The sequence below is a fragment of the Podarcis filfolensis genome (genome assembly GCF_964270895.1).
Source record: "Podarcis filfolensis genome assembly, chromosome: 1".
Taxonomy (NCBI): domain Eukaryota; kingdom Metazoa; phylum Chordata; class Lepidosauria; order Squamata; family Lacertidae; genus Podarcis; species Podarcis filfolensis.
Window position 1 is genome coordinate 22,868,970 of NC_139604.1, and position 13,575 is coordinate 22,882,544.

The following is a 13,575-nucleotide window of genomic DNA, read 5'->3' on the forward strand; positions in this document are numbered from 1 at the left end:
ATTGTACAACTACAGTTATAATGTTGAGATTATAAAAGCTTATTAATCAAACAAAATGTTCCTGAAATTTCTCCTTAAGCCAATTAAATTAATACTTTTTCAAATGGCTGGTTGTTTTTGATTCATTGCCAAGTAACCAGAGAGGCTACAGCAGCACCTGAAGCTTTGGGCATCTTATGGAAATAAAAAAGCTTAAGGATGTGGATCTGTAACATTAACTGGGTGGATATAAGCTCAGCTTTGGGGGAGGAAAGGAGGTTAGACCAGGCGTAACCATGGAAGAAGACAGCTGTTTTCAGGTTTTAAGAGTGACCAGCAACTGGTGGTCACTAAATATCTTGGTTGATGAGGCAGCTTCAGAGTGGTTGGATTTCTCGGTTTTTCTTTTTTGCCTACCCTATAGCAGCCCCAGGGATCTATATTAGCCTGGTACGTTTTGGTGCAACAATGGAATACATCCTATGAACTATGCTGTTTTTGGCATTAAACTTGATTTTTGTGTGTGAGATTTTTGTGTGTGAGATGGATGGCCACATATGATCTGGGGTGGTTTGACTTAGCAGTGTAGGCTTGCCAAGCAATCCTGCAGTTGTTAGGGGTGGACACAAAAGGGGAATAGTGTGTGATCTGCGCAGTCAAACCTCGGTTGTCAAACTTAATCCATTCCAGAAGCCCATTTAGCTTCTGAAATGTTCGACAACTGAAGCACGGCTTCCGATTGACTGCAGGAGCTTCCTGCACTCAAGTGGAAGCCGCGTTGGACGTTCGGCTTCTGAAAAACATTCGAAAATTGGAACGCTTCTGGATTTTCGGCGTGTGGGAGCTGAAACGTATGGTAACGGAAGCATTCAGGAGCCAAGGTTTAACTGTGTCAGCCTCTCTAATATCTTCCTCCTAGTTCAGGCAGGCCAGCACTTAGATGCAGCCTGTGTGATTATTATGCCCCTGCACTTTTTTTATCTTTGCTACTCAGTAGCAGGAAAGTCAATGGAGGTTGTTGTGTAGTGGACAAAGGCCTCAAAACCAGCAGAAGGTCCATCCCACTAACATTCCCATTTCACACAGAATATCCTAGAAGATTAGATGCAGCCTAAGAGTATACATGGCCTACCTCTTCCTGATTTTTTATTAAAAATTTTTTGGAGGGGATGTGTGGCAAGATCCTGAAGGCAACACTGCTCAGTACTATACAGTGGGTACCTCAGGTTACATACGCTTCAGGTTACATATGCTTCAGGTTACAGACTCCGCTAACCCAGAAATAGTGCTTCAGGTTAAGAACTTTGCTTCAGGATGAGAACAGAAATCGTGCTCCGGTGGCGTGGCAGCAGCAGTAGGCCCCATTAGCTAAAGTGGTGCTTCAGGTTAAGAACAGTTTCAGGTTAAGTATGGACCTCTGGAATGAATTAAGTACTTAACCCGAGGTACCACTGTATTACTGAAGCTGCTAAGATATTCAGGATCAATCCATCCCAATAAGTGTGGGTACTGTCTCACTCCAGCTACCTATTAGCTGATAGAATATAAACTCCTGAATATATCAGTTTAAACTTCAAACCTCACCGAATAACTACATTGGGAAATGACTGGCGAGATCCAGAACAGACAGTTGGATAATTGTAATGTGTTTGTCTGGAAGGAGCAACACAGGAATGGGTGAAGGAAAACAGACACTTGATGTTGACACGGAACACGATGCGAGTGCAATTCATCAATCCTGAAGAAATGGAGCCCTAGGGAGCCAGAGGCAACAACCTGGGCCAAATACAGCAATTGACCTTTATCCCAAAGGCAAGAATGACGAGGGTTTCATGTCGCAAACTTCATTAGGACAGAGAGATCCAGGGAACCCCGACTCCCCCAGCAGCAATAGCTTTCAAAATGTGATTAGTATATTTCCCCCCTCTTAATTGTTTTTTATTGAGTTTTGATACAGAAAACACCCAAATAGCACACAATAAGCATGGCAACCTTTCAATTACATCACTTGCAAATGTAAAAAGTCCATAAACCATGTCTCTCTGATCAGGCCATTTGTCTTCTGCTATCTTCCGACAACAGTGCCGCTGGTATAACTGATGCATGTTTATGAGAGACTGAAAGGAGGGGGTGCCTACACAAACGAGGGGAAAGGAGAACCAAAAAGAGCAGGAGAGGGAACTCTAGTGACTAAGTAGGTCAGGGATAGGGGACCTATATGTTGGAATGGTGCATCCAAAATACTATGCAAAGGGTTAGTGCTGTAGTATAGAATTTTGTGATGACACACACAGGCATTTTTTTCAGTTCAGTTATCAACTGTGTGAGTTTTAACTGTGAGAGCAGCAAGTTGTGTTGTGCTATGCTGCTGCCTGCCTCAGAGCCAATCTGTAAATATCAGTCCGTCCCAGATACAAATTCTTGTAAATATGTTTCAGTAAGGTAAGTATCACCTGCCTCTCTTCTACATTCAACCTGACGAGAGCAAGTACAGCAAGCAAAAGTCATATGTTCCTTTTAAACTTTGAAAGCAAGTATTGAATGGTTGTTTTTTTCTGGGAGAAAAGACAACTATAACTATTAAAAAGAGTCAAACGACATGGGGCAGCTTCCACACAACTCTGTAAAATATAATTACAACATAATAATAATAATAAATAATAATAATAATAATTTATTATTTATACCCCGCCCATCTGGCTGGGTTTCCCCAGCCACTCTGGGCGGCTTCCAACAAAACACTAAAATACAATAACCTATTAAACATTAAAAGCTTCCCTAAACAGGGCTATAGCAGCCAACAGATGAGAGCTGGGGAGGGGGGGGGTCCACCATTAAGAGCTACCTTTGAGAGAGGACTCTGCACTTTCTCTGTTCTTGTTTTTGTTTAGATAGTTTTTTATCTTGCTGTATTATGAAAAAGCTTTAATAAAATCTTTATTACTATTGCTTTATTTTTGACCATAGGCTGTGATTAACACAGGAGTAAAAAAAGCTCCTGCCAACCTCCCAGTTCGAAAGCACGTCAAAGTGCAAGTAGATAAATAGGTACCACTCCGGCAGGAAGGTAAACGGCGTTTCCATGCGCTGCTCTGGTTCGCCAGAAGCGGCTTAGTCATGCTGGCCACATGACCCGGAAGCTGTACGCCGGCTCCCTCGGCCAATAAAGCGAGATGAGCGCTGCAACCCCAGAGTCGGTCACGACTGGACCTAATGGTCAGGGGTCCCTTTACCTTAAAAAAAGACCAGGGAGGATAAAAGTGGCTGTTGGCATCTCTCCGGGAGCCTGCACATTCATGTAGGTCCCTGTACACCAGGGATGGAAAACCTTTCTTTCAGCCCATGGGCCACATTCTCTTCTGGGCAACTTCCCAGATGCTGGGTGTCAGAAGTGTCAGCTTGGCCCCGTGACCATGGGTACCATGCAGCGTGCATGGCCCTGGCAACAAAATTTGTGGGTGCCCATCACCTTTATGGTAAGGTTACCAGATGTCCCCATTTCCTGAGGACAGTCCCCGGATTTACAAATCAGTCCCCTGACAAAATCCTTTTATGTAATAGGAAGTTGAAAAGTGTCCCTAGATTCATTGGGAAAAAAATCTGGTAACCTTACTTTATGGGGAATTCGGTGGGACCGGGGAGTTGGCACCTATGGCTGGGTGGGTCAGAGGGAAAAATGGGCAGAGGGATGAATCTATTTTGTATTGTTGTTATTATGTAAATTTTCACACGGCCCTTCGTCCGAGGATCACGGGGCAGTTTATAATATAAAACCAGAAAAATGCACATAACTTTTATGCTAAGCTAGTTTCTACACGCACTCCCACACTTACATATCTGTCCTCCATTAGGACCAGCAAGAGGCATTGCCAGGGTCCAAGGACAGATTCCAGCCAGGCAAAAACAAGGGTGCAAAGCAGAGCTAGTGAGGGGTGTGGCCTGGGGAAATGGGTGTGGCTGTGGAGGGGGTGTGGCCTAAGGGCCAAGTAGGGAGGCTTGGAGGGCTGCATTTAGCCCTGGGCCTGAGGCTACCCAACCCTGCAGTATGCCATAGTTTGGCTTATTTTGATGTGCAAACCAAAGAACCCCCGGAAAAGAGAGTAGCAAGGGCTTTGAAGTTGCCCATCAACAGCTGACTCACAGGTCACCTGGTTCCAGTTTTCTGTTTAAATTATAGTAGCTATTTCCAAATCATGTAGCTTATGCACATTTTGTGTGTGTATGTGTGTAAATCCATTTTGTTTTGATGATACATTTGCACTTTTTTTGGTGAGGCATAAGAAATTGAAATAAAAGAACAAAAGTTGCTACTGATATATAGTGGAAATGCTGGGCCTTCTCGTGTGCTTTTCAAGTCTTTAAAATTTGACTAGCACTAAATTACTGATTGAGCACCATCATTGTATATGTGGAATCCTTGGTTGAAGGCCCTGTCAGCAAAAGAACTGCAAGCCTTCTTCCTTTTAGAAGCTTAAGATAGTGGTGTCTGAAAGCTTTGGAAACCTCCGTTTTTGAAAATAGCTGCTGGTTTTCCAAAACCCTTTCACTTATGCTGTTTTTTCCATTTATTTCATTCTCTGCACTTCAATAGTTTTTCTCCATTCATGCTGACTCTTTAACAGCTGTGGACTTCACATCCCAAGTGTGGGGGCCTGCTTAGCCTGGTCTATATTTTACCTTCACCTACTTTTCTGGAAGCAGTAATTCTTTTTTGTTTTTCTTCTCTTTTTCTATGTTTCCTGAAAACGGACATTAGAATTTAATTTATTTTCAGACCACTGTATCACATCAGTCTGAGCATGAACTGGCAGTAAACATTTCCAGCTGTAACAGGGGACTCATCTCCTTCCTTTGTTCCTCCTTTGCTCCCACTTTAGGAAGGTAGGCAAGCTGGTTGACTATAGAATAAATTAAGAGGAACAGCATACTAAAATATTTATTAATAAAAGTGATTTGGGATCCAGTGTGTGGTGGCTTGGCTTTTTCTAGTGGGCCAATTGCAGAAAATAAACGTATGTGTTTTTAAAACTGTATGCTTCACTTTTTATTAAATTTGTTATACAAATGTGTGTGTGTTCTTTTGACGGTACCAGCAATGAGGACTATTTTTTAAAAGGCGAGTAGGAGACATATCAGCTTTAGGTGAGGGGTAATGGTTTTCTGGGTGTAAGTGTCCAGCTGTGTGAGGGGTGGTAATCTTTTGTGATACAGCGCCAGGCCAAAATTTGGCACCACCAAATGGATCTTCTCAATTATGGATCTTCTCAATCTTGCTTCCCCATGGCTTGGTGCCTTGTGCAGGGAAACCCCCCAGAGCGCCCTAAATTCAGCGTTAGCTTTGTACAGTAAACTGGAGAGGGTCTAAACTGTTACATACCCTTCAATATGCTTACCTTAAGATCTGGGACATGGCCCCTCTCCCATGTCATATCATGGAGCCTCAAAACATGTGTTTTGGGGCTCCGTCATATCACACAAGGTCATGATCCCACATGTTTTGGGGTTCTGTGATCGTGCGTTTTGGGGCTCCATGCTGAGAGCATGCTGCCCGAAACTGGGGTGCCCCACTTTTATTGGAGCAGTTGACAGGTATGCTATCACAACCGATGGCGGTCATTTTAAATTCTTTGTCATATGCCCCTACAACTGCTTTACAGTAGAGATTCCATGCCTTAATTATTTCAATAAGAGTGACAAAGATTAGTCCTTTTTTTAAAAAAAAAGTGTGCTTTTTATGAAGTTGTGTGTTGATGCAGATCTGCCTTTTTGTCTACAATATGTAGAATGGCTTTTCATATTAAGCAACAATGACAGTAGGAGTTTGACGGTAGGCCTTTTGGTATGAAGACATTAGAGACATACTTTTTTCCTAGTACTGTACTTACTTAGTCGCGTGAACTGTTAAGCCTGGGTTGTTGTTTTTTAGATAAAGGCTTTTCATATTTTCCCCTAGTGGGGCAGTGGCGCTTGCAGGCCTGCCAAAAAAAAAAAAAAAAAGCATTGGTTTTGCAGCTAGAGTATGTGTTTTCTCATATTTTGCTTAAATGTGATTTTTCGAGCCATTTTGAGGCATGTGCTTTCTAGAAGGAGTGCAATGTGCCATGTACGCAGTTTGGGTTTGGAGGTGTTGGGGCAGGAAATCACTTGGGAGTGTGGAATGTTAAAAGCAAGTGGAAAATGAGGACTCCAAGGAATGAAAGCTGGACGGGTTTGCTGATGGTTCACAGTTGGGAGGTAGAGCGTGCTTTTGAATTATGGTGCTGGAGGAGACTCTTGAGAGTCCCATGGACTGCAAGAAGATCAAACCTATCCATTCTTAAGGAAATCAGCACTGAGTGCTCACTGGAAGGACAGATCGTGAAGCTGAGGCTCCAATACTTTGGCCACCTCATGAGAAGAGAAGACTCCCTGGAAAAGACCCTGATGTTGGGAAAGATGGAGGGCACAAGGAGAAGGGGACGACAGAGGACGAGATGGTTGGACAGTGTTCTCGAAGCTACCAACATGAGTTTGACCAAACTGCAGGAGGCAGTGGAAGACAGGAGTGCCTGGCGTGCTCTGGTCCATGGGGTCATGAAGAGTCGGACACGACTAAACAACGACAACAACAAAGAGCGTGGAAAGGGATTAGCTGTCTGGGAGTGGTTTTTGGAGTCGACTAATTCTAAGTGCTTTGATCCTTCAGCTTACCTCAAATTAGTTTTCGCATGTGTCAGGGAATCAGGAGCAGGAGCAATGGGGAGAGAGGAATTGGAGAGCGAAGGGGAAGAATCCGAGGGCAGCGTAGGGGAGTATGACAGTGGCCCGAGAGATTCCATGAGCTTCTCCAGCGAATCAGAAGATTCCCAAAAGGGGGCGCCTATGGTCAGGGCAAGGGGGGTCCCAGGGGGGACGCACCAGAAACAAGGAGCCAGAGGGGAACCCCAAAGCAGCAGTGGAGGATCGGGACCAGTTTCCCCACCAGAGCGTAGTGGGGGGGAAGAGTCACATGTGTCAGGGCCAGCGTCTCCTCCATTGGGGAGAGAGAGTGAGTTAGGGCTGACCACGCCTCCATCGGAGAGTGGGGGAATGTGTTAGTTTAAAGCAGAGTCCCGTGCACAGCAGAAGGATGAGGAGTACGTGCTGCATACTCTATATTGCTTTATTTAAAGTTCAAAGCGATTATATTACAGAAAGACATCTTGCCTCTGCCGGAGCAGAGAAATGCATCCTCTCTCCTCGACAGCTCGGAGAGAATCACCAAAGTGAAACTGCAAAGAACAGTGAAAAACAGGAAACCAGTGTACGACACATCCAGTCTCCCTTTCCCGTGAGAAACTCCAACAGTACAGACTGTGGAATGTAAACACCTGTCTCGTGACAAACCCTTTCGCTGCACAGTGAAGGAAAGCAGAAACCAACATCCTCCCCCTTTCTGTGAACATCACTGGGCAGCGTGTTCGTACAATATCAGTACAAACCCAACTTTTGCACATAGGTACAGTGTTGATCCCTGGATACAATCTTGGACAATACATCAGCAGGAATTTCATTACCTGGCATATAGGACACCGTTACGAGTCCCTTCTGAATACATTCCCTAGCATGCTGCAACTTTAATTGCAAGTGCTTTGTGCTTTGCTTACAACCTTCAGACTTCAGCAAAGCTAAACATGCTTTGTTGTCCTGGTAAACCCGGATTGGACATTTGACAGGAATTTTCATATCTTTGCACAATTGTATTAACCATTCACAATCCTTAAGTGAATAAGACAGTGCATTCAGTTCGGCTTCACAAGAACTTAAGCTAACTGTTGTTTGCTTCTTGCATGACCAATCAAACAGACCCTGATTGTACATGTAGCAAACTCCAGACGTACTTTTCTTGTCTGTAGTGTCACTTCCAAAACTTGCATCTGCAAATATCTCAAGACCACCAGACTTTCGATTGTTAAATCTCAGTCTGTAATGCATAGTGCCTTTCAAATACCGCGCTATGCGTTTCAGAGCTTTCCAATCCTTGATACTAGGATTGTTGACTTGTCTGCTCAGCAAATTACAGCTAACAGCAATGTCTGGTCTTGAACATCTGGCAATGAAGTTTAGCTTGCCTAGCACACTTCTGTACAATGTAGTGTCAGAAAATGCTTCTTCAGTGTCATCTATCTGATAACCTGTTGTCATCGGTGTGTCTACAGGGTTAGCATCCATCAGATTTAGTTTGCTTAACACATCAGCAATTTTCCGTGACTGGTGTACTAGAATGATACCATCTTGATCTCTCTCTATTTCCAGAGATAGGTAGTTGTTTACCTCACCAAGATCTTTCATGTCAAAGTGCTCTTTCAGTTGAGCTAGGGCGTTATTGTACATTGCGACATCTTTCCAAAAGAATAATAAATCATCAACATAAAACAAACAGTACAGTTTCTTCTGCCCCTCCTCTTTGACAAATACACATGGATCAGCTTTCCCTTGCTGAAAACCTAGAGAAAACAATACTTCAGTGAGTTTTGTGTGCCAACACCGTGTACTTTGTTTGAGACCATAAAGGGATTTCTTCAGAGCACAAACAAATCCCTGTTTTACCTGTACGCCATCAGGTGGAAGCATATAAAGTGATTCATCTAGAGATCCATACAGAAAAGCTGTATTAATATCATGGTGACTAATGTGTAGATTTTCCTCTGCAGCTAGCTTGAGCATAAGCCTTATGCTCTCATACCTCACTGTGGGTGAGTAGGTCTCGTGATAGTCTTCACCTGGTACCTGTGCAAAACCTCTGGCTACCAATCTGGCTTTGTGTCTGACTATCTTGCCATTTTGATCTGTCTTCGCTTTGAAGACCCATTTGCTTCCAAGCAGTTTCATTCCTGGAACTACTGGAACTAGCTCCCATGTTTTGTTCCTTTCTAAGGAATCAAGTTCAGCTTTCATGGCATTTAACCATGGCTCAGCTTCCTTTGAATCCAAACCCTGGATTTCTTGGAAACTAGAAGGTTCAAATACCTTCTTGGAGCTTTTAACAGCTGTTACTGCTACCGTAGCAAATTCATCAGCAAATCTCTTTGGAGGTCTGCCTTTTGTGGCTCTCTGTGACCTACGAATTAGCCTTAAGTCTTCAACACTCTCCTCTTCCTTCTTAGGAGAAAAACGACCTATTGTGAACAATGGTTCCTCCAATTCTTGATCAGAGCTTTCAGAGGGTCGCATAGAGGCTTTCGCACTCTTGAAATCCTCTGAATCACCCGATTCAGTTTCAGATTCAGACTCAGAACCTTCATCAGTGGGTGTGGGTTGTTGTGGCTGCTTTTGACTTTCCTCAGTCTCATCACCGTCATCAGGATAACATTGGAAAATTCCCACATTCTCCCCCCACTTTGCATTGTACTCAACACTTCTCGTGAGCTTAATTGCCTTAGAGTCAGTCATCATTATTCTGTAAGACCCTTTCTGATAACCTAGAAAGATACCATGCAATCCACGCTTGTCTAACTTGGAATTTTGTGGTGAATGAACCCACATGTCAGAACCAAAAATTTTCATGTGTTTAATGTATGGCTTCTTGCCAAACATCTTCTTATAGGGGGTACAACCAATCGCTGAAGATAACCTGCGATTGTAACTGTAAACAAAACACGAGAGAGATTCGGCCCAATAACTCTCTGGAAGATTGGCATCATGCAGCAAGGTTTTTAACCCTTGAAGCAATGTCTGATTTGCCCTTTCCGCAAGTCCATTCTGCCATGGCGAGCGAGGACTAGACAAATCGTGTTGAATTCCTTTCTCAGTCAGAAAAGCTTCAAACTGCTGAGAAGTGAATTCTCCCCCGCGATCACTGAAAAGAGTCTTTATCTTCTTACCATGCACATTTTCCAACCAAGCACAGAATTCCTTGAACCTAGGAAAAGCCTCTGATTTCTGCTTGAGATTGTACACAAAAATATATCTGGAAAATGCATCAATGAGAACCATGAAGTACCTATTGCCACCCAAAGAGGGCGCTAGTGGTCCAACCAAATCTGCATGAACAATCTGGTATGGTTCCGTAGCTTGCCTACTAGACACCTTACCTTTCGCAGCCATTTTTACCTTGTTTGCTGCGCATGCTTTGCACTTCATGTGGTACCTGCAGGGTTTAATAGTCATACCTTCAACCAAGGCAGGCATTTTAGATACTGCCTCAAAATGCAAATGACCAAATTTTCTATGAAAATCATGAATACATTCTGCATGCAAACTTTTGTTAGAACCTGCAATGCAACAAGTGTCATCCTGCACAACATCATCATAATACAAAACAAACAAACGATCAACATATTCAGCATGCAATACATAATCATTTTTCTTTGTGATGATGCACTTCCTGTTCTTGAAGGAAACGTCAATGTTCCGCTCATTCAGCTGTCCAACGCTGAGCAGATTATGTTTGGCATCTGGCACGTAAAGCACATTCTGTATCGATAAGTCCAAACTGTGAAGAACAACAGTTCCGTAGCCTTTACTGGGAATTGTGTGGTCATCCGCCTGGTGAATCGCACCTTCCTGCGGTGTAAAAGACACAAACAGTCTCTTATCGTTGCACATGTGGTGGGTCGCCGCTGAATCAACAACGAAGAAAGATCTAGACGTCTTCTGGACCTCTGCAACCTTTGGAGTGAAGCGTGAAACCATAGCCTTGTGCTGCGTTGTCCTTGACACCGGACCTTTGCCTTTGCCTCGGCCTTTTCCGCGCGATGAGCTTTCGCTGCGCTGCTCTGTCTTGGCCCTGGGATATCTGCATTCCCTCTTCATATGGCCTAGACGTCCACACGAGTAGCATTTCACTGCCTTCAAAGCTTTGGCGCCATCTGGTGGTTCCACTGCACTATGGGACGACGTCTGTGAAGACTCCCCCTTGCCCATGCAGCTAGCACCCCGGCGATCTGCTTCATTTAAAATCACGGCAGTAACATAATCCACTGTTAGCTGAGCTGTTGGTTGCACAGCAATCTGGGTTGCAACAGACTCCCAACCTGAACCCAAAGATTGTAGTATCATGAAAGAATACACAGCCTCTGGAAAGTTGAGTCCTCTCTGTTGCAGCTCATGTCTCAGATTTTGCATCTCCATCAGATGTAAACGCACATCTCCACCTTCAGCAAGAGCCATATTATGCAGCTTGTTGAAGTAAAACATAGAGGATCCAGCTTCTGTCCTTAAGTGGGCCTCTCTCAAAGCGTCCCAAATTTCTCTGGCTGAGGTCTTATCACGCAACAGACAGAGCTCTTCCGGGGATACTATCAATGTAAGAGTTCCCCTTGCTTTGGAATCCTTAGCTGCCCATACATCTGTAACTGGAGCTGGGGGGTTGTCTGTAATCACCTCAAACAAACCCTCTTTCCGCAGAATTGCCTCTGCATACAAAACCCAGTCCGCGTAATTCTTCTTATTGAGCTTTGGAATCCCACAAGCATCCTGAAGGGCCATCATGACTCTGGCATTAGCCTTCAGCGTCATATATGCTACTTTAAATCTTGCTGCGTCACTGCTGCAGCTGCCTTATTCCAAAAGCGCACTTAAAAGTTACTTTCGATTTCCCCAGCATAGTAACTTGTGCCTGGGAGCCTTTTGCCTCTTCCCAGCAAAACGGCTTTAAAGTTAAAAGTCCAGCCATAAGGCCATTAACTAGAAGCTGGCAGGCTGCCCGGAGCAGTAGCACATACCTCATCAATCATCTTGACACGCAGAGCAGATTCCGATCCGATCTGTCCCTCTGCATTCCGATCCCTTGCCGGTACTCCGATTCGACTTCTGGGCCCATAACCACGTGTTAGTTTAAAGCAGAGTCCCGTGCACAGCAGAAGGATGAGGAGTACGTGCTGCATACTCTATATTGCTTTATTTAAAGTTCAAAGCGATTATATTACAGAAAGACATCTTGCCTCTGCCGGAGCAGAGAAATGCATCCTCTCTCCTCGACAGCTCGGAGAGAATCACCAAAGTGAAACTGCAAAGAACAGTGAAAAACAGGAAACCAGTGTACGACACATCCAGTCTCCCTTTCCCGTGAGAAACTCCAACAGTACAGACTGTGGAATGTAAACACCTGTCTCGTGACAAACCCTTTCGCTGCACAGTGAAGGAAAGCAGAAACCAACAGAATGGAGGGGAGGTCAGTTGCAGCTAGCCCTCCCGAAGGGGGAAGCAGTGACAGCAGCAGTGAAACGGTCAGGAGGAAAGCGACTGGCTGGGCGCGCGCGCCAAGTTCAAATGTGCAGGCGTGGGGGACAGCAGGAGACCCGGATGGGGAACCAGCTCCTAAAGCCCGCCGGAGGGAGGGAGAAGGCTCAGGGGAATCAGCGTCAGAAGAGGCTAGAAAGGGCGAGACCCCGGCGGGCAGGCAGACCCAGAGGAGGAAAGAGCAGCGGAAAAGGTGGAGCAAGAAGAGGGTCTTAAATTGGTGTACAGGGGGAGGAGATTCACACGGATCATCAGTGGTCTAACAGTTGAGACGTAGAGCTGCGCGCTGCGGCTCTGGAAGTGAAACTGAACTTCAATACAGACTTTTGTACTTAACAACGAAGCAGCGTTGGTCCTTTGTGAGCTGGGACCTTGGGCAGCTCTGACAGCATGCCTCAGATACCTCCAGTTAACCACGAAGAGTCTGTCGGTGAAATTCTCACAGTGCTTGAAGCTGCACTAACTACAACAACATCTTCACCCAGAGTCTTATTAAACGCTCAGGAAGGCTATGTGGTTGGCGCTGTGGGTTAAACTACAGAGCCTAGAGAAGGCCGATCGGAAGGTCAGCAGTTCGAATCCCCGCGACGGGGTGAGCTCCCGTTGCTTGGTCCCTGCTCCTGCCAACCTAGCAGTTCGAAAGCACGTCAAAGTGCAAGTAGATAAATAGGTACCGCTCCGGTGGGAAGGAAAACGGTGTTTCCGTGTGCTGCTCTGGTCCGCCAAAAGCGGCTTAGTCACGCTGGCCACATGACCCGGAAGCTGTATGCCGGCTCCCTCGGCCAGTAAAGCAAGATGAGCGCCGCAACCCCAAAGTCGTCCGTGACTGGACCTAATGGTTAGGGTTTCTTTTACCTTTAAGGCTACATACACATGACCAGCTTCAAAGGCTGCTAGGCCAATCTTTTTCTCGATTTGGATCAAAGCTGGTATTGGGGGGCATCTGAAATGCAGTGGTATTTCCTTTTTAAAAAATGGCAGGATAGATCCAGGATAAATATGGATTGTGGCTAACACTGTGTGTGTGTGTGTGTGTGTGTGTGTGTGTGTGTGTGTGTGTGTGTATACACAGCTTCCCAAACCAGCAATGGGAGCACACTAGATGCAGAGCAAATGGGAGATTAAGATTGTGACTGGGACTGGATGGTACTTACAGGAGGCCTTTGTTTTCACTCCATTTTTTCATTTATTCCACTTTTAGAAAGCAGCTTTCTCGCAGCTTTGCTCCCAAAGCAGACTGTCAGCACTGGTGTCGTTTGACTGCTTACAGGGATGAAAACTTAACAGGGATGTTGAAAGACTTTAGGGAGGAGCACGCGCATTACATAGTCCATAATACACTACACCGAGCCTTGTGGAATTTGAAGAGGAATGTTGAAAGATGGAATATGTCAC

At 44.9% G+C, this 13,575-nt stretch overlaps 1 long non-coding RNA gene across 1 annotated transcript; it reads right to left on the minus strand.

Moving 5' to 3' along the window:
• Positions 1-7,104: 7,104 nt before the first annotated feature.
• Positions 7,105-12,043, minus strand: LOC310743827. Its single transcript, XR_014539255.1, has 2 exons — positions 11,938-12,043; positions 7,105-7,204 (listed from the first exon to the last, which is right to left on the minus strand). It is a non-coding gene; the product is annotated as an uncharacterized lncRNA (long non-coding RNA).
• Positions 12,044-13,575: the final 1,532 nt, after the last annotated feature.